The 22,094-nt window shown below is 42.2% G+C and overlaps 1 protein-coding gene across 11 annotated transcripts in view; it reads left to right on the top strand.

Moving 5' to 3' along the window:
* The window catches only part of MOB3B (MOB kinase activator 3B), a 90,969-nt gene that overhangs the window by 11,785 nt on the left and 57,090 nt on the right, over window positions 1-22,094 (top strand). For 2 of the 11 annotated variants that reach the window (XM_083816294.1, XM_083816293.1), the window contains one exon: window positions 3,371-3,442. The exons of 8 other annotated variants lie outside the window; for them this stretch is intronic. The gene's annotated coding sequence lies outside the window, so the exon portion shown is untranslated. Of the gene's footprint in view, window positions 1-938; window positions 1,141-1,985; window positions 2,295-3,370; window positions 3,443-22,094 lie in introns of all 11 variants that reach the window. One more of the 11 variants, XM_083816292.1, reaches the window with a different exon arrangement.

The raw sequence follows: 22,094 nt of genomic DNA, 5'->3' as shown, positions 1-22,094 counted from the left end.
CTGGCAGCCTTGCCTCTGTGGGGCTGCCAGATTCTGCCCACCTAACAAATTAAGGTCATTTTCTCTCAGCTGGTGACCAGCAATTCCAACAGGAAATCCATAGTCTCATCCAAGTGCTTATGAAATACCCAACTCACCCTGTATTTACGTTACTGAAGGCTGTACAAGTGAAGGAACACTTGCAGGGATTGGTCTTCACTGGAGCATCTGCCATGGAGAAGGTAAAGGGGCCACGTATACCCTGCTGGGAAAACAGAGGTGCAATACCTTACAGAGATTGGTTTTCCAAGGGAATTTCCATCTGGCTGCTCTGTCACATTCTTCGTGTTAGATTTCTGTGACTCGACTGTTCTCATCTGCTTGCAATCAGTTGTAATAAACAGTTAGTATAACATTATTATTCATCTGTCTTGGCAGCCAGTAAAATAACATGAGAAAATCATCTCCGCAAGGATGGCAGATACAACATTCCTAATGCTTTCTCACTTGCAATAATCACCACTAGTCTTTAAAGTTGTTCGGTCATGTTAGAATGTTCCTGTAGCAGATGAGAAACCAAGAGGCCAGACAGTTTTCCAGGAGACAGCCTCACTTCTTTTTCCCATTTCTTTCTTTCTGGGAAGACTGCAAACGTTTTGATGTATCTTGTCTCAGATGTGAAAAACCCTCAGATCTGAATCACCAAATCCAATAAATGTGATAAGGAAAGCTCCACCCAGCCAACTTATTTACCCCCAGCTGCAGCGGAAATGTTTCATGCTTCATATGTTTTTAGAGATCTTTGTCAGTCAAATTACTTTTGGGAATAAGCATCTAACAGGGCACAGATGATGTAGAGCTGAGGGTGAAGTTTTACGACACACAGCCAAACTGATCTGATAGTTAGCTTGTACCTAGAGATGTAATCAGGTCTCTCTCTGTCTCCTGTTTGGCCTTAGGACTGTTTTACCCCAGGAAATTATTTTGACTGAAAAGTCAATCCTCTTCCCTCTCCCTGAGGAAAAAAATAATGGAAAAAAAAAGCCTTTGTATCTTCAAGAGGCTAAGTAGAGTAGAGCTGGTGCTGGCACATAGGGAAGACTGGAAGAGCATGGCTGTTAGCATGGGAGCAGGACCTACATTGATCAGGTCACCGAGATGGTAAGTTTAGGTTTATTTATTTTAGGTTATTTATTTCCTGTGGTAGGGCCTCTAAGGGAAAATGCTTTATTTTCTTAGTGTCTGTCCTGTCTGCCATGTATGTAGGAGTGTTTGGGGTCCATCCATTCTCACAACATGTGCTACATCAGAAGTAGTACAGACCTCCTGTTTGAAATCCCACAATAAGTCCAGTGGCATTCAGTCAATTTGCTGTGTAGCTTTTGTTTTTTTTTCACTGCAGAGTGAAGGACTATTGGTAGTTCATGTTTTACTACTTGGGGTTTTGTCAAAGTCCATCTGTGAAAGAGCTACGTGGGTTTCCTAAGTCTTTTATCAGTCTTTGCTTATTAGGAGGTTGTTTGGAGAATACGAGGGGAGATTGCTGCTGGAACTAGTGACTGGGGAGTGTGCTTTTTCACGCAGTGCAGTTAGTAAGTGGTCTAGGCTTTTGGCACCAATGCATGTTTTGAAATTGCTCAGCACACGACAGGCAACCAAGCAGGCTAGCGCATGACAGATCAATGTTTTGGATGGCATCCGAGCACAGGAATTGTTGATGTGCCAAAACTGTACACCAGTTCACTGTAACACTTGTTTTGAGGGATATAGGAGTGACAGCTCTAAAACCCGTGACAGAATAAAGAGTAATAGTTGGCCAGGTTTCTGTCTGGACACCTGCATGTTAGACAAGCAGAGGTACTGTGGCAAACGTCCACGACAGGCGTTGACCAAACAGCTATCGTATCACTCCAGAGGCCTTGCTTTCATTGTAATCTTTTCGCTGTCTTAAAGAAGGATCAGGTCCACAAAAATAGTACTCAATAATATAATATGTCTTTGCACAGAACCTGTTGGAAAAGAGTGTGAAGTCCTTTTACAACAACGATTCATTAGAGAACTGTTGCAGCCATTCATGAAGATACTTGTGTGAGCAACAGCTTGAAATACTGATACTCTGTGAGGATTATTGGCTAAGAAGAAGAAAGAAGACCCTTTCTAGAAGGCCTGAAAATAAACCCTTATGACACATATAAGAGTAAATTATGGAAGATAAATGCATTATACTAGTAACTTAGCAGTCACCTTTTGTGAACCATGATTCAGATCTGGATTAGCTGTCTGGATGCATGGCAGCACTGCTGTTGGGATGAATGGTGAGTGTTGCAAGCAGGACACAGCTCTGGGCACAGAACCTGCAACTATTTCTAACAATGATGTTAGCAAGTTCATGGACAGGTTCATCATTTCTTGGAAAAAATAAAACTGGGCTCAGTGAACGAGATCCCTTGTAGTCCAGTACTCCTGTTGACTAAAACTAATGTAGCCTGGAGACTCTGAGAGTTGCACATCTTCCTAAAGCTCTGGTTTGTTAGGAAGCACCACTGGTGCTTTTGTAGAGATCTACAGTAGAATCTTAGCGTGACGAGGGGAGAATTCAAGCTGATAACAGTATTTTATTGTCAGATTTAAAACACACACCTATTGTGTACTACATATTTAGGAGGGTAAAATTTTTTTATTTAGAGAATCACCTTGTGCTGCTGTGAATGCAGCAGGTTTTATCTGCCATGCAACATCCCTGTATCAAGTGGGTGAAGCAACTGAAGTTCCTCCTGCAGGTCCCAATCCACGAGGTGGTACCAGGAGAACCCCTGAGATGCACCACTGCTTTTGGCAGCTTTATGTCAGTTTTGATTACCTCTGATGCTATGACACATTAACATAAAAAAGTAGAAATGTTCTATATGAAAAACTTGTTCAGCAGTAGGACCTTTTTTATACTGTGTTAGTTTAAAGATATGGAAAGAGAATTACTTTTATCTAGCAGATAGAGTTGAGAAAGCAGCATACAGGCTTTCTGATGCAGAAAAGGAGGAGTCTACACATGCTCCTTGGTTGCGGTGCCATTACTTAAAATGTAAAAACAATTCTGATTGTCCTGCATTTTTGAACTCAGACAGGAACTTCTGGGTCTGGAGACCTCTATTTGACATTCAGTTCTTGTCTGCATCTGTGCAGTTAGTGTGGCACCATCTTTCTGTTCATAATCCAGACAGTGGAAGAAGAGGTGAAATGGGATATGATTAAGTCTGTGAAATTTTGACCTTTTTAATTTTTGGCATTTGACGTTTTGACCTTTTTAATACCTGTTTGAGCTCAGAGCAGTCTTCAGTTTAAACTAGTATTGTATGCAGCACTTTTCAAGATTGTTGAAATGTTTTCCTAACAGGAATGCAGTAGGATCTTATTTCAGGCTGAGCTGACCCTGGACAGCACAACAGAGCTACGGTTTGCACTGCAGGTGGGTCATTTGCTTGCATAGCATTTGTGTGGGTCTGGATTTCCCCTGAGGTCTTCTTCAGTAACTCTTTGGAGCAAAATCGCATTTGGAAGACCAATTTTTAAAAGACAATTCCCACTTAGATGGTTCCTTTCTGTTAGTGATGATAGGCAAGAAGGGACAGCTCGGTGCCTATGTTGTTTGAGAGAGATGAGGGGGGAGAGCAGAGTTTGTATTTACCTCTCCTTTCCTTTAGTCACTGCTTCCTCCTCTTTACTGTCAGAAAGATGCCTTTCTTCTTCACCAGCATTTTGGTTCCAGGCAACCAGGACAGCAGTAGGCTGGACTGACCAGTTTGGTCACTGCACCTGGTTAAAAGTCCTTCACTTGTAAGCAGAGCTGTCCACTCCCTGTCTCAGAGGAAAGCAAGGTCTTGCAGGACCTCTGGTTGCAATACGTTTTATGTCTACAACCTTCTGTGTCTTGGTGAGGTTGTGAAGAGAAGTAACTGTGGGTAACCTGCATCAAATCCCTGTGGTACTAAAAGGGGTAAGATTTTCTTCCCATTCTTTCCTATTTTTAAAAAATTAGAATATTTTACTAAGTGGAGGGAAACTGCTATCCTGGTTTTATGGTTTTTTTGTTTGTTTGTTTCTACCCAACTTATCGCCTTGTGTAGGGCTACCTGTACTTTGTAGAGATGTTATTTCAGTGGCAAAGAGTTTCATTAACTTGCTGAGGGCTTTTGTTGTCCTTCCGTAGCTTATGCATCAGGTTAATTTAAAGTGCTCCACAGGAAGGGTGTTGACAGCAGTGGTTGCCTGGCAAGCAAATAGTAATTATATGATGTACCTATCCTCTCCCAGCATTGGGTAAGAAGGGAGGGGAACTCCCAGCTCTGAGTGCTCAGCGCTGAGCTTTTTCACTCTGGATAGAATTTGGGTGGAAGAATTAATTGAGGTTTTGCATCTTTGTAAAGAGACTTGGGATGGGATATACACATAGGCCTTTGGATATTGAACAGAGGAGATCAATGGTAAGCAGTTTCTAAGGAATTTAGTTTCTTGTAATGAATATCTTTACAAGTAATACGTATCCTTGTAAGTTACATCTTTATAAGTAACAACTTGTGATATTTATAATGGAGTCTTGGACAAGATAATTTCCTGAACTAAAATATTTTTCCCTTAATTTTGTTGTGGTTGTCAGCCCTAGATGTGTTTATTAGCAATTGGAGGCCTGATTTCTTCCTTCAATGGGATAATGATAATTCAACTTGGAGGAGATGCATTTTGTTAAGCTGATCCAAAAAAATTTTGGTTCCAGAAAACTGTTCACAGTGTCAGACTCCAAATGTACACACAAATTGGAGAATCCCCTACATAAGTTCAAACATAGAGACCTTTACTCTGTGTGCCCCAAGGTGAATGAGTAACTGCTGTGTCCTCTGTTAGTCACAGGTCGATGGAGAGAGGTGCTGTGTTGGAAGGAGGCACAGGTAACGGAGGGAAGATACTGTGCCTTGGAACCTTGTAGGCAGCCTTTTGCATTTTCTCTCATCTCCAAGGTTTCCCCCTTTATACCATTTGTCTTTATGATCCTCAGAACTCTGTATTTTCAGACAATGATTTAGAGGATGCCTTAAGTCCCCTCAGTACAAAATCCTGCTATTTCTTTGAAAAGCGGTACAGTTTCCAGGGCTAATGAACAAGACAGTGAAAGAGAGGTGGCTATAAACCAATTAAACGAAGGAGTGAAGTACACACAGGAGACAAAGGTGAACCCATGAAGTAAATCAAATTCATTCTCTAATCTTTGATCTGTCCCAGAAGACCTTATGAGTTGTGTCCGTACTTTTCCCAAAAACTTGAGATGGCATATTCTCTCACTTCTACTCTTTCCTGCTCTGCTTGCAGGTTGAAAATGCTGCTTAATAACTATGACCCATGCTGATTCTAGTTTAAAAACGTTGAGACTTTAAACAAAGTGCAATATCCTAGCAGGTCAGAGGCAAAACTTCCTGAGGGATAAGAAGATGACAACTTTGTACTACCTCTTCTAGCATCTTAAGAGTCCAGACTTATTTCATTTCCAGTGTGAATCCATTAGATCGAAAGGACTCCATTGTCCAGTGGAAATTGTTTTTTCTTTAAGCAGATTCAAACTGAGTTAAGTAGAGGTGCCAAAGTTCTGCTTCAAGAATGCGTCTGGAGTCTACCTTATGAACAGATGGCAGCCCTCTGAATGAGGCGACTGTGGTTTTGTGCTTTGGTCTGCTGTTGGCCTGCAGTGTTACCTTGGGCAGATGACTACTCGCATGGTTCTTGCTTTCATCTGTTGCTCTCTAAATGCTTGAGGAAATACACTTTACACAAGGGGCAGTGGGATTGGTTTTGATAAGAAGTTTGTGGTTACATCTTACAGCAGAGCTTACCTTAAACAAATAACTGATTACTACTTGTTAATTGATGTTCTTTGAGACAGAGGGTTTGAGATGCCGTGTTAAATGACGTGTGTACAAAAGTCTGTGTTTATGCATTGATGGCAACGTAACAGTCCTTGGAGCAGGATTGATCAGTGTGCATTCATGAGTATCCAAATGAGAGATGGTTGCAGGTGCAGTTACTACAGGTGGACTGTTAGAGGCCATTTGAAAACCAGGTCTTATATTAATGTAGCTTTTATAATATAATTTCTTCTTGGTTTATTGTACTGATTATAGACATCAAACATAACTTGACTACATTAATAGCTTTACTAAAATTATAGAAAGGAAAATACGTCTTGGATCATACAATTCATTCTACTTGCAGGTGTGGGCTTCTTCTCCCCATGCCTTTTCTAGTGCTCTGTGCTTGCAGTTTACTGGTTTCTGCAGTGTCAGTAAATGCAGCTGATTGCAGGTGCAGTGTGCTTCCGTGGGGTATGTAGGGGACAAGAGGATCCTAAAATGTAATGTGGTGTGTGGAATAGTGATAGCATTCCACTCTAAGCCCTGAACAAAATCTTGATTTGACACTACCTTTAAGAGACCTTGTCTTGGAATGTAAGAAAAATGCTTAGGCTGGAAAGACTTCTGCTGATGCATCTTCTCCCTAGTGAGAAGAACTAATAGAGTGAGCTGCTAAAAAATATGGTTGATCTCCACAGTGAACAGCACAGGTGAAACAATTTGATTTCCTTTGTGTCCTGATACCAAAGGAATTTGCAAAAATAAATCTTTATGTACAAAATCCTTGGGAATTCTGCATTCCTCCCTGACTACAAATCTAGGCAGCTCCCCTCTCTTTTTGAGGGATTTAGAAGAAGCACGACTTTGCTTCTCCTTTTACCACTAGACAGCCCTGAGTCCTGCTGTGCAGTGCTTTATAAAATGCATTCACCCAAACACAAGTGCCAGCACATTTTTTAGAGGCAGAATTGCAAATATTATTATTAATGATCCAGCTGTGTCTGGTAAAACTAGAGCATGAACAGGGAGACACTTGTGTAAGCTGGTCCTTCCACTCAGACACTTAGGTTTGCTGCAGAGCCAGTTTCCAAAATTCTCAAGGCTACCTTCCATTGATGCAGGCAGCAAAATGCAGATGCAATGATGGATGAGAGTACGTGGAAAAGAGGGTGTCTGTTAATGAGGCACCAGAGCTATCTTCTTCCTCATTTTGTAAACTGACTGGCTGTAAAACTAACCTTATCATATACATAAAGGCCTGTGGAAGGAGTGGTACCAGTCACCACCAATACAACTTCTGTTTTTCTGAGTCAGGCATAATGCCATTCTCTTCTAGGATTAAAAGGCAATCTTAGCTTGAGGTCTTCTAAGAGAGAGTAAGGTAAGTACAATGGGTTCATTTATGTTATAGTAGAAGACTTCAGACAGTAACAGGGAGTGCTTATGATACATTGGATAAAGGATTTAGCCCTGGGAGTCTGAATTCAACTGGTTGCAGCCTTTTAATTTCATGCTCTAGTCCTCATGGAAACATGTTCAATGTAGTTAAAATCAGGTGTCTGGAAGTAAACTGAATTTATAAGGGCATTGGTGGAGGCCATGTGAATTTAACAGTCAGTTCTGTCAGGTAGGTAAGATCAAAAATAGCTACCTGCGAGCAAGCAAGGACGAACAAGAGAGAGATATTAGTTTCTGACACTGTGCTCTGGGGAGGGCAAATTGTTCAGTAGATTTCTAAAAATGTTGCTTAATAATTGCTACTGAGTTCTCACCAGCATGTTCACTCAGTGAAATTTCAGGTGTTGCACACTTCTGCAGGTAAAGTTACTTCAGTGAATGCCAGAAGGGTATTTTCTCTGTAACATTAGTGGCTAACCTGTTTGAATTTCCATACTCTTTTGTTTTATTTTATTTCTCTCTGTGTATCAAACCAGGGGGATTGCCATCTGTTGAATAGCAATAAGTCTGGAAAGAGTGACTTTAAAGTTTCAGTGTGGTATGTGTGAGGATACCACTGCCTGTGTTAAAGCCTTAAGCCCCCCAGGGGGATTTGAAAATGTAAGAGATTTTTTTTAATTGTCCTCTACATTTTAAGTCATATGTATGTGTGGTGACTTCACACCAGTAGGCAGTTCAGCAGCACCACACTGTGCTCTCACTTGTCCTCTTCAGAAGAACTGAGGGAGAAAATATGATAAAAACAGCTTGTGGGTTGACATGAGGACAGGGAGATCATTCACCAATTACTGTCACAAGCAAAACAGACACAGTGTAGGGAGATTAATATAATACATTGCCTATCACTAGCAGACTAGAGCAGTGAGAAACTAAAAGCAAACTACAAACACCTTGCCCCCATCCACCCTCTTCTACCTCCTCCCCCAAGTGTCAACAGGCAGCAGAGAATGGGGCTGCGGTCAGTCCCTGACGTTTCGTCTCCGCCGCTCCTTCACGGTCCCTCTCTGCCCCTGCTCCACGTGGGGTCCCTCCCACGGGATGCCGTCCTTCCCGAACTGAGCCTGCGGGGGCTGCCCACAGGCAGCAGCTCTTCAAGAACTGCTCCCACATGGCTCCGTACCACGGGGTCCATCCACCCCCCAGGAGCAAACTGCTCCAGCACGGGTCCCCCACGGGCGGCAGCTCCCCCCAGACCCCCTGCTCCTGCGTGGGCTCCTCTCCACGGGCTGCAGCTCCGGCCCGGGGCCTGCTCCTGCGGGGGCTCTCCATGGGCCGCAGCCTCCTCCAGGCCACATCCACCTGCTCCACCGGGGGCTCCTCCACGGGCTGCAGCGTGGAGATCTGCTCCGTGTGGGACCCGTGGGCTGCAGGGGGACAGCCTGCTCCACCAGGGGCCTCTCCACAGGCCGCAGGGGAACTGCTGCTGTGTGCCTGGAGCACCTCCTGCCCTCCTGCTGCACTGCCCTTGGGGGCTGCAGGGCTGGCTCTCACCCCTCTCTCCCAGCTGCTGTTGCCCAGCACTTCCTTCCCTTCCTTAACTCTGCTCTCCCAGAGGCACAAACGACATCCATCACTTGTTGGCTTGGCTCTGGCCAGCAGTGGGTCCCTTTTGGAGCAGCTGGAGCTGGCTCTGACATGGGGCAGCTGCTGGGCTGTGCTTACAGAGGCCACAACTGCAGCCTCTGGTACCAAAACCTTGCCATGTAAACCCAATACCCAATCTTTTGTCTCGTGGTCTGTTGTAGCAGTATCATCAGTTTTGGGAAGCACTTCTATACTGCTTGTATTAAAAATCAGTAAAGAAATATTACTCATTCATTTTCATAAAGACCTAATACAGTATTTACATAATATTTATTTTGTAAAAATGCATTGCATCAGAGAATCACACAATGTGTAGATACATTAATGTGACCTTGTCTTATATGTATGCATCTTTGCCCAACTTTCTTCTTAACTCAAGCACAAAAGAGCATGCCCATAATCTATGTGCTAGAGACGAGCACATGAAGGGATGTTAAAGATGAGATCTGCAGCTTCCAGCTTAAAGACTTGCATATCTGAGCTGATTGCCCTAGGGTACCTTTATTGTCAGGGGAGGCTGGTGATCACTTTTAAGTCTGATGTATCTGATGGAATTTGGATGTCTAGGATGAGATGAGTCATGTTGTAGAAATGAGTTTTACTCCATTAACTATAATGGAAGTCTAGGCAAGAACCAACTTGTCGAAGTCTATGCCAGAAATACCTCCATTTGGACATCTGAATTCCATCCCGAATTCCATTCCATCTTACTGCTGCCCTGCACTCCTCCCAGGAGGAACGAATTCACTGGCTTTATGCACTTGGTTATGGCAGTGACCCACACGTGATCTGAAAGCTGAAACTTCTGCCATGTTGTCAGTCACAGCGGTGGCAGCTTTCCCCTACCAGACTACTCCATGTATCCATGCTAGTGTCACCGATGTTCTTGGACAGGGCATCGATCAGCTGGACCAACCATGCAGGAGGGCCATAAGAGCTCCCCAGCCCAAGCACTCTGATGAGCATGGTGCAGCTGCACCACATGTCCTGGTACCAACCAGGACGTGCAGCAAGGAAGCATCGGTGCTAAGCTGGGCATAGCTGATCAGGATGTGCTTGTCTGCCCTGGAGGAGATGTGTTGTCCCAGTAAGTCGTACAGTCCAAACTTACTCAGTCCTAAGCCCTGTCAGAGTTTAGCCTGGTTTAGGCAATGTCAGTTGAGGGGCATAGGTGTTCACTCCCTACAACCCCATCAGCTGTGATAGGTAGCTGGGAGTTGCTCGAATTGCTCATCAGGATTTTTTTTTCATGCGCTTATTTAATGTGTGATTGTTTATTATGCCATATAATCTGATGTTCAGTCCAGAAGGGTGGAATTGGTGAGTTATTATTTGTAATTATTAGATTTCTAAGGCAAGGCCATTAGTTGCCCGTAATATAGGCTTGTGCTCAGTAATGCAGTGAATTAAGCTGATAGATAGTATATTATCGTGTTGTTCATGTCACCCCGCCACTTGTAAATTCCAGGGTTTAATTATGTCCTGATCACCATTCATATTGCTGCAGTAATACTGTGAGGCGTTAGTATGAAATTCAACACAGTTTATGCTGTTCTTAATGATAGAAGCTAAGTGTCTCTTTAGACAGGTTAGTCCTGTTTTATTAGTTAAACTAAAGGAAGGAATGTACGATGGTCCAGTATATTTTACCTGATGTAAAAGCTGTTTTTCAAGCGTTTTTAGGACTCAAGTTCACAAGATTTAAAGTAGCGAATTGCAATGCTGGCAGGTGTTTGTTTCCAATCTGTAAACACGAGTGAAGGCATGTGGGTATGATAGCAAGGTATGACTGATAATCTGCAAAAACTGGTGTAGAGACTGGATTTGAAATCCGAATCACAGAACTTAAATGGAAACATGTTTACCTACAAAAAGGTTGCTGCTTTACTTTAGGAAAGGTGTTAATTTGATTGTGGGGTAAATTTATGCATTTCTAGGACAGTTTTGTGCTATTCCGTGCTCCTTATTACACCTGTCTTGGCAAGGCACGCCTCAGTTCTTATGCTCTGCTTAGAACAAGTATAGCTTAAGTGAAAATGTGTTTTTACTGCAGGTTTATTCCTGAAGATCTTCTGTGCGCGTGCTGGTGTTTCAGCTCAAAGCAGAGAGTAGGGTAACAGCGGGGGTTGTTTCAGTTTTTGGAGATGCTGAGGCCTGAAAGAAGGAATTGAGACGTAGTATTCCCCACAGAGGTCCCCTTTTCTCAGCCATCCCAGTACCTGTGCACACAGACACAACTCTTGGCTGAGCCATTGAGTCCCCAGGACCTCTTCCAGCTGAGGCTGCTTGCTGGTCCTTGGGTACCCACATGGACCTGTCTGCCTGGAGGTGCTCCAGAAACAGAAACATGACCAAGTCCGAAGAGACAAGAAGTATAGCTCTTGATGTAATGTTTCCTGCTTTTTTTTCAGTGGAACTGTTCCTTAACATCTGCCTGATACTGGAATAAATGGTAATAAACAATCCTACAGTCCCAAAGACAAAGTGATACGAGAAAAAAGTGTATAGGGTTACCCCTTATCTTCTAGTAACTGTATGCTGAAATCTCTTTTGTGCGAGGAGCTGTCGGGTATGGAGTATGCTGTTTCACACTCTGGATACAGGATCTCTGCCGCACTGATGAAATGTGCTGTCAATAAGCAAGAGTTTTGTGTGTCCGGCCTACCACGGGTGACACCTCTTCTGTGGGGTTCTGGGGGGTATTATTTCATTTGGCTTAAAGTGTGTTGGGCAGGTGTTGTGCCTCTGTGGTGGTGTCTCTTCAAGCTTTAATGAAAATCTACAGAGTATAAAAGGAACCTGTTACATCTCTGTAGCTCAGTGCAGCTGCGTGTTACATCTGTATCTCTCTGTAGATGTTACCTGCTTCACTAAATTATGTTGGACTTTTCATATTACAGTTTGCTTGGGGTCTTCGCAATCTGAGAAGCACTCTTGCATGTTTATTGCATTCTCAAAGTTTATCAATATATTCATAATAGGGTAATTCTTAGGCCTTTAGAGAGGTCTGGATGGACATCTGAGTTACCTGTCATCTTGTGTTTAAATTTACCAGCATGATCGTTGTACTGCTATAAGCTTGATTTTAATTCCTATGTGCAATCAAATGATCAAAAATGTAGCTGAATTTGAATGTATGTTTGTATTGCAAGTTAACTTCTTTTTTAATTTTCAGAACATCTCAGTTCTGCCTGTTGTTTTCACTAGTTCTCTTTCTTTCAGTAAGCAGTGGAAAATACAGTACTGTTGTTTGTATTTGTTCTAAAAAAAAGAAAAAAAAAGAATTTGGAGCTGAAAGAAACTGGAAAGTGGTGATGCTTACCAGAGTTTGGAAAATCCTATTTTCCCAGCGGTAGTAGATATTCCATCTTAATTGTAACTAATATAGTCGGTACTTGAAGATTTTCTCCTTTTATTTATCATGTTCCTTTATAGTGATCATGTTCACTAAATTCATCTATTATTTACACCACATTTTTCACATTACCTTCAGTGGGTATGTTAAAGAACAAATCTCAGAGTGGTGGTTTTTGTCCTGAATTCCCAGGAGTGCCACGTCAGTCTGGCTCTGACATAAACGGAGCTAATCTTGCTTTATTTTAGAACAAGCAAGTGAAGGATTGGGTGATAGGTTTTGGTCTTACAGGCTGTATAATTTGTGATAGGTTGTCCTGTTCTTAAAACAGGAAGTGTGCAAGAAGAATACTTCCCTAATTGTATGTACTCCCACACATGTGCAATAATTTAATAATTGAACCTGCCTGAACATGATGATATCACAAGCAGCAATTGTGGGTGGTTTACACTTTTTTTCGTATATTTGCCTAGTTATTTTCTTTAGTTGAACCCTGGGCTAGAAACTCAGAGATAAAACAGGGTGTAGCCAGCAGCGTTAGCTTTGGTGCCTCCTGTCAGCCTTCTAAATTGCTGTTTAGCTGGCATTTGAGCCAATGCGTGTTGCAGTGCTGAACACGAATGCCGGAAGCACTTGGGAGAAGGGGAGAAGAAGAAAAAAAAAGCACAAGGAAACTTGGGCTTCTGTCCCAGCTGTGGTAGGACAGGGGTTCAGTCTTCTCTGTTAATCACCTGGGTGGCATGCTTCTCAGAGAGTAGATGTGCTATTATTTGGGATTACTCTTGGGATGTGCGGTGATTGCTGCCTCAAAAATGATGATGGCTTCTTCCTACCTGATGGCAGATACTGCGTGCGATACAGCTGGGTTTAATCAAATGATTTGGGATTGGATCAAAACCATAATATATGGGATGTGTGGATGGCAGAAGATGTGATTGAAATGGGATAAAGAATAGCAATTGCAAGGTAGCAATCCTGTTTCCTAACCGTTTATTTATGTAGCAACCAGAATGATGACAGCATCCTAAAGGGCAGTTGGACTAAGCTTGTCCTGGCTTGCTGCCAGTTTAGAAATAAATTACTGGTGCTAACCTGCCTGTGACCATAAGCAGCGTTCTCAGAAATGCTAAAGACTCTGCAAAATTCTAACCGATAAATTAAAATGTTAAATATAATAAAGACACAGTAGAATTGCTAACTATTATAGTGAAAAAAAACAAACAACTCCATTGTGAAAAAATCTCCATAGTGGAAAAAGAAAAAGGCACCATTTTCTGGATGTTGCAGGATGTGTGGGTCTGACAGGAAGTAAGAGGGAGAGGAAAAGGGGTGCAGAACCTGGGCATGGACACATTCAGCAGTGTAACAGGTACTCTTGTTCATATTGTGGTGTGAGGCAGGTCCTGTTAACTAGGCCATGGTCTAGATGAACAGATGAAAAGCGTGTTTCTGATTCAAGTGCTTCCCACCTGGAAGACTTTACTAAAGTGAGGAGTGGGCTTGGGTAGGGTAGAAACCTCAGTTGCTAATCACCTTTTAACATCAAGCAATGAATGATCTTTTTAGGAGGATGTTCTCTAGTAGATGTTCTTTAGTTAAATACAATTAACTTGAATGTACAACTTAAGTTTTATGTATGGTTCTCCAAATTATCTGCAAAAATTTTATCTTGCAGCCTTCCTGGGATGTTGGCAGTGAGTATTTCTAAATTAGTTTTTCAGCTGCAGAATATCAGTGGATAAACAAGTGCCGTGTATTCAGATTCCCAAATTGTATGGGAGCTGCTAAAAGAATGAAGATAGAAGACGCAATGTCAGAGCATCTGAACAGGTCGTGAGTGCATGGCTTTGTACCATGTATTTTGGTGGCTTTCCTGCTCTAAACTCACAAAGCCCATTTTCTCTCTTCAGAGGTCTTCTGAGTTGTTTAGTATAATTACTCTGCACCAGCCTCTGACATCTTAAGGGTTATACAAGTGTGTGAGTCTTATGAAATCTTATTTTGAGAGAATTAGACTATTCAGGTGTGCAGGTTGTGTCTGTATGTTTTCAATGATTTGTTAGAGGTGATGTGAACTCCTCTGCTGCTACAACCACTGTAACTATCCATTGGTATGGATGTGTGTTTGATAGTACAACCTCTCCTGTGATATAGGATCCGCAGCATCTACCATCCCTTAGGGAAAAGTGCCAGGACTTAAATACCTTGTAGCAGTTCTCTCTGAACTCTCCTGTCTGGCAGAGAGCTCTGCTTTATGAGATTTGAGGTCATGGCATGAGGTATGACAGAAAACCACCTTAAAGTTTTGTGGGTTTATTATGAAACTGACCACAGAACCTCCCTACTAAAATTTTGGAGTTATATCAGCAAATAAATATCTGTAATGGTGTTGCTGTGACTGGGTCGCAAGACAGATGGAGACCTTGCTTCTGAATCACCGTATGTACTACATGCAAGCCTACAAGTAGAAATGAGAAGCTATGATGTTTTCTTTTTTCTTGGTCAGATTTTGTGTGGGAGGTACTGAAATTATGGTGTGCGAAACACGCTGCATAAACTAGTTCTGTAGGAGGAAGCTCAGCCACCTTGACACCTCCCACTTTAAAGCTGTGCCAGCTTTACAGACAATTTTTAATTAAATCAGCAATCGGTTCCTAGTTAGAGGTGAATTGAGCTGTGCCAGGCAGAGAAAGACTGCAGCTCAGACTGGAGTCCTTCAAATGTTGCCCTTCGATGACCGTCAGCTGTGCTTTCGCTGTTAGCTGTCTGCTGCGGCCACACAGACCCCAACGAGTAATCAGTTATTCTGCTTCAGAGTAAACTGCTTGTTATCATGGTCGGGAAAGGACCCATCTTAACCATCCCTCACTGATCATTTTTACATGTTGTGTAAGTAATGATTTTTGTTCCCTTCTTTCTGTAGCATTGAGTATTTACTGGCAACAGCTGTGGGCACCTTGGTTCGAGAAGCCAGATGCTTATTTTGCAGGGAAGGAAGTTTTCCTCTTTTTGTACCTGTTGAGAGACTGGTCCTGTGGGTCTCACAGTAAAGTTGTTTGTACATGGCTGGAAGCAGCGTACTACAGCGTACAAAACTGTTTAGGGAAACATGAAAACCAGTCTGAGAGCTAGTGCCGGATGATGGTTGATCTGACCACAAAACCAGACTGTAAAGAATAATTAAATGCTGTGCTTCTGCATATAAACTGCTTACCATGGGGGCTAATTAAGAAACCACTGAAACTCTCCTTCCAGATCAGCTAGTGAGTATAAGTTTTGTTTGCCATGTTAAGTGGCTTCTGGAGCACAATATGGGTTGAGCAGCACGTAGTGGCAGAGAAAAGGCTTTGAAATCTTCAGTAGTTTAGTTTGCTGGAGAGATAAAGCCGTACCATAAACTAGAAGCTTCTTGGGAGTGTAGGGGGAAGAGGGCTGTTCCTTAGCTGTCTGCTACAACTTAATGCTAGTGCATGGCTCCTCTGGTGTTAGTGCTTTATCTTCCTGTCTGGTGATTCTTGCAGAGGTATGCAGTTAGTATGGTCCTGGCTACTTAGGCTTTGATAAACTGCACTGAAGGACGTTTTCAGCTCACATTTTCTCTGTTGCAATGAACAATCCTTGTTACAGCAACAGCTGTGTCATCGTGAATTGGAGAGGAGTCAGGCTGTCCTCAGAGGAGGTAGTTATTATATTCAGTTTTCTTTCCAATAGTAAGTGTTCGATAGATCATGTCTCTGACTTCATTTACTCACTTACATTATCTCTCTGGTCTCCCAGATGGCAAAGAAAGCACTGTTTTTGTTTGTTTTTAAACAAGTGAATCCTGCAAATTACAGGCTGCTGATTTAGAGCACTGGAGTGTGGATGACTACCTCATCCCAGGTATTCTGTTTCTAGTCTGGTTTATGGGGATGCGTATATTTAGCTGATTCTGTGTTTTTCCCTCAGTGCATAATAGTAGGTCATTTTGACCAAATGATAAGGTTGAACACGGTAAAATTGCAGGGTGGTGATCAGAACAGTCCTCTGCAGAAAAAATTTCTTCAGCCTTCAAGTCAGTTTAGTCCTGCAAGTTAAGACCAAGAAACAAATGAACACTGTGGATGATGCATTTTTCTGAATTTCGAAAGCACGGATCACACAACCAGACATCTGTGACCCTACTTCCGACTGCAAAGGCCATGCCTTGTGATTACATGCTTTTGTAGCGCAGTAGGACTTGCCGTGTTGTAAAGTACTGGACCACCAGACCTTTGGCTTACAAAATCGTCTCTCTTAGATCTGTGAAATCTTTTGTATTCTTCAAAAGACACAAGTAGGAATGCCTTGACACTAAGTCTCTTTGGTCTGAGTTTGAAAATGTCCATAATTAACTGTAGTTGCTGCCACTTTCACTACCCCACTATACATTGGGTACTTTGATCCAAACCATGGGAAACAAAGATTTCTGATCTTTCTTACTTAGCTCTTCTGATGGTTATGCAGAGCTGTGCATTAAAGTCAGTGGATTGGTCCCTACAGCTGCTGAATGTGCACTTCAGGACAGGATTTTAGACTTATGGCATAAATAATTTAAATATTTACAATTAAGGTATCATTTTTATATTTCTCTGTTTGTGAAGAACTGTGTAGTTTGCCTGGGCTCACGCTGCTTTATAAAGACAAATAAATACCCCCTGCCCATGGTTAACAGTGAAGCTACTTTTGCTGTCTTCTTACTGCAGTTCTTAGTGCCCATAGCAGCCCCACTCAGTTTTGGGTTCATGGAGGTCCAGCTGAGGGGCTGCATGGGGTCAGGCTTCACCTCAGTCACTAACTCCCACGTGATTTTAGGCAAATTTTGTCTCAGCATCATGGAGTTAAGGGTAATTGTTTTTAATGCAAGATCGCTATGCTGTCTTGAGAGTTACCAGTGTCTTTAATAAAGTGTGCAGCACACTGGCTGATGCTGCTGGCAGATGTGTGCTGTGGAAGACATCTCTGAAATCCTGAGCTGCTCTGGACTGCTGCTGAGGCTCTCTGTCAGCAACCTGCCTCTCCCCTGTCCACCTTGAGCCAGTCAACTTGAACTTCGCTGGAAGAAGCCAGGCTAAGGCTAAAGAGTCTGAATGGATGTCAAACAGATGCTGCATCTGTTTTTCAGCATGTAAGGTTACGGGAAGCCCTGTTTTGTCAGCAGAGCCTTAGTTATTTGTGTTGGCCGGTGTAGTGTACATAACATGACTTTGCATTTGTATCTCTGTTTCTCTGCATGAAAATGAGTGGTTTCAATTGAAATGACACCGTGAGATGGAATGTATGATTTAGACTCTTTTTCTTGAACACATATGTGGTTTCCTGAAACTAAGTCTTGGACCAAAAATAACAAGCTTGGCCAGTGGAGGCAGAGTAGGGAGCTTGAAGTCCCAGGGGATAAACTGCTGACTTCTAGCAGATAAGCTGCTGTCTTGCCGCGTACAGAAGGACCTCTGCTTAACCTGTACACAAAGGAGAAGAGTGAGGCCATGAGTTCAGATCTCAGACCGCTGGAACGTTTTTGTATGTGCATGTTTTGCTGTTCCCTATCACTCGCGTGACCTGACATGGGCATTTTTTCAGCAGACTTCAGTGGATTCACATGAAAGCTCAGGTTTTAGGCTTTTGTGTTTGGGAATTGTGTGGATGGCCTTAGAGAGTAGGGGTGAGCAGGAAGTCGTATTTTAACTCTGTATACTTGGTTGTGCCGGTGCTTTTAAAAGCCAGAATGTAGATTAAGGAGCAAGTTAAGCTGAACACGACAAAGAGATTTATGAAGTTAAACCATACTTTAATGAGTTCTTATTCTCCTCTCAAGGGAGAGTGTTCAGAGAGTAAATGTAAAATTTTACCTCTATTAAGTCGGTGTCAGAGCTCCTACTGACTGCAGCATAGTTGAAACTAGTTGGAGTCAGAAATGAAGCAAACTGGATGAGACAGATGTGTATTATCACAGAGAATCACCAAATAGTTCAATTTGTATCTCTTCTCTCAAAGCTGTTATATTTTTCTTACACCTTTCACCAGTCCTGTCAATATTTCTAAAGGAATGAAAGATTATAACAGTTCTCTGTCACAGCAAATTCTGCAACAACATGCTATAAAAGTGTAAGAACCGTAGCCTGTTGTGGTAAGGACTCCCATCTACAGAAACCGAAAGATTTTGGCATAAGCAGGGTTAGTGAGCTGGTTCTGTTGCTGCTCCTACCACAGTAAGTCAGCCCAACCACGCAATCCACTGGTATGGTAAGCGTTTGCAAGAGCAGTGGTTATAGGACCAGCTGGTCAAACCACGCACTTGCATTTGTAAAGGCTTTGTTTTGTTAGTGGTGGAAGGAGGTAGCAGGTCACAAGCACTTGATCACTGAAAGCAGAGGCTGTTTGTGTACTTATCGAGCATGTGGTTTCGTGGCAGTGCTTGTAAGCATGCTAGCCACAGCTCAGACCAGTTGAAGCCTGTGAACCAAGAAGAGAACTGGAAGAACCTGGGTGCGTAGCCAAAAAACAGCATTCAATGGGACTGTCAGAACTTAATTCTTCCCTGCGTGATCTGTCAGCCTGTCAAAATTCAACCTCAATAGTTGCCTGAGCTAAAGGGAGTTCCCTACCTGCTTTAAGGGCTGGGGAGGTCTGAGATGGCAATGGTAAACGCTGTGATTCACTGAAGTGGCTGTGGCTAAAAAGGAACTCCTCTTGTCCCACTTGTCCCAGCCTCTGCCCTCCACAGACCTTGATTCATGCTGTCCTCTTCCCTGTGCTGTGTAGCCAAGCAGAGGATCAAATAAATTGACTGGGATGAAAAATGAGTGGTCTCTTCAATTAGTGTGGTTTAGTTCTCAGTCTCATGTAGCTCCTGCAAGGGAATGTAAGCACCTGGACCAGATATCATAGAAGGCATGGTAAGAAGGAGGAACGTGAAAGAGAGAGTTGAGGCAGGACAGAACTTTTCAGAAAGAAATTACAATAACACCCATGCATGAATATCAATCTGTAGAAGCTCAAGACCTTGAGTTCCTGAATTACAGAAACAGGGTAGTCTTCAGTGTAATCTAAACCATGAATATTTTAAAGTTTCTGTATTGTAATTATGGGAGAGCGAACTTTTTCAGTTCACCTTGAATTGTACCTCTCTAGAACTTCAGATGGGATGTAATTCCTTTTATACTCGTAAAAGACTGATACTGGTTGAGAAGTGAGTGCCCTGTTAAAAAGAGAAGCATTTATCCTTGTAGTGAAAAGCATGCTTCATTTGTGTAATGAAGTTCACACCTAAGATGTATGTCCGCTCACCCCTGTGTAAGCCATTGCTACTCAGCCACAACAGAGGGACTGACCCTGTTCTGTATCGTTTTTAAATTTAATCCCTGTGAAAATCTCTATAGTTTCTCAGAAGCATAAAGCACGATTCTGTTCCCTTTATCAAATGTCGCCGCAATACTAGTTTAGGTTAGATTTTCAGGCAGAAGCTGATCCAATGAAATTCGTGTTTGTCAAATGTTACAGGAGTATGTTCATTTTTGAAGGACACAGCTTTTATAGACAGGTATCCATTGTATTCTGCTCTCCCTTTCCAATATTATAGCTTAGAAATGGGGTAGAGGAGGGACAGAAAAGAAGTTCCTGCTCTACACAAGGTAAGAATCAAGTCAAAACTCATTTATATTTATTTCATTGAACCTGGACACCTCAATTATTAAAATCCTCTTTATATTGTTTTCTCTGATCTTTTACAGTTGTGGTTTTTAGTAGTCCCAGGAAAGTACTTGCTCCTTGTGTCTCCCCATGCACAAAGGCTAGCTATTGCTAGCTATTGATAGCTATAGCTATGTTGCTATATATGGGAAATGTTTCTGACTTTGGGAAGACTTTTCACAGAAGGTTTTTCATAGAGTGGTTTGGGTTGGAAGGGACCTTAATGACCATTTTGTTCCAACCCTCTGCCATGGGCAGGGACACCTCCCACCAGACCAGGTTGCTCAAAGCCCCATCCAGCCTGGTCTTGAACACCTCCAGGGATGGGGCATCCACAGCTTCTCTGGGCAACCTGTGCCAGTGCCTCACCGCCCTCACGGTAAAGAATTTCTTCCTTACATATAATCTAAATCTCCCAGCTTTCAGTACAAAGCCATCACTCCTTGTCTTATCACTACTTGCCCTTGTAAAAAGTCTCTCCCCATCTTTCCTGTAGGCCCCCTTTAGGTACTGGAAGGCTGCAATGAGGTCTCCCTGGAGCCTTCTCTTCTCTAGATTAAACAACCCCAACTCCCTCAGCCTGTCTTCATAGCAGAGGTGTTTCAGCCCTTTGATTTCTTTGACTTTACAGTCAGCATTTTCCACCTGAGAACCCTGAAGCCTCAGTGTTGTTCTTACAGTTATCATATAAGGATTAATGTAAGGTAGTCCTGGTACCTTTAGAGAGAAGTGAAGAAACCACAGGAATCCTTTTGTGAGAAGGACTTTAAGCCAAACTGCAACTTCATCTAAAGCTGCTGGAATTTCTGTTATCATAAGCAAATTCTTGTCCTCAAGCATCAGTTAACTTCCTTTCATTGGATGCTACCAGTTTCTGTTGTTATTTTGCGTATTAATTAAAATGCTCTATGTCTCCAGGTAAATAACACAAAATATGGACAAAAGCTGCAGCAGGACATATTTTTCTTTAATAATGTTGGCTCTTCGTGAAAGCTTTTGCTGTAGAAACCATGGAGAAACCATGCACATCAGCACCTGGGAAACAAAGTCATTGTTTATGCTTTTCTGTGTACTTCTGAGACTTGCAGAAGTACACAGAAGTACTTGCAGAAGACTGGGAGCCCACTCTTTATGGAGTTTGCAAGACTCTTGAGAATAGGATAACATGTAGAAAAAAGATATAATAACCTTCAAAATCTGGTTCCCATGTATGTGCTTTTTAAGAACCATTTTCTCCGTAACCTAAATTTGCCTTGATCCTTTTTCCTTTCTGTTTTGACTCTGCCAAAACCCTAATGCAAATCTATGTTACAGGTTGGTAAGGTGTTTTGTGTGTGTGTGTTTCTTTTTGTTCATGAGGAAACTCTTTGCATTTCATGAAGTTGCACAGCATGATTGCGCAACATTTTTTTCTTGTGATTACAGATAAAACTTATCTGAATTGCACAAATTTAAGTATGTAAATAAGATACAAGGGATATTATTGTTTCTACTCACTTGGATGGTTTTTGATGTGTAAATAGGAAAGGTGTTTTCAGACTTCAAGACAGGCCTTTGCTCACTCAATTCTTCATACTTAAGTGTGTTAGAGAACCTGTTCATTATATGTTATAATACTGGCTCTCAAACAGGAGCCTGGATGTAGAGAAAGTGTACATTCAAAAAGGAGCATTGGTATGTATTTGCGCCTCCATTTAAAATATTTGTTGCCCGTGATGTCTAATGTAGCTGTAGTAAAATGCATAGTGAAATATGAAGTCAAACATAAGAAGTCTACAAAATGTTGGTGCTCAATGGGATTTTGATTTAATATGTGCTTTTCTACAGGCTTCAGCTGTCTTTGAATCAGACAGTGCAAGTGCTCAGAATGAAGGCTTACATTTTGGAAAGAAAAAATGTAAAAATAAGTGGATGAAAAGTTGATTTTCAGACTGTCTTGCTGGACAGACAGCTTACCGTGTCATTGTTGCTGGAGAGATCATATCTTTTCACTTCCTTGATGAATAAAATGTGAATTGTACCAGCTACATTCCCAGCAGCCCTCTAAGTGTAGTGCTCACTAGAGTGCTGTGATGAACGGCGTGTTTGTAAACAGTGTGTCACTTAATGTTAGTATT

This window comes from Anser anser, assembly GCF_964211835.1.
Source record: "Anser anser genome assembly, chromosome: Z".
NCBI classification, from domain to species: domain Eukaryota; kingdom Metazoa; phylum Chordata; class Aves; order Anseriformes; family Anatidae; genus Anser; species Anser anser.
The sequence above is the reverse complement of the archived record's forward strand: the minus strand, read 5'-3'. Positions and strand labels throughout refer to the sequence as shown.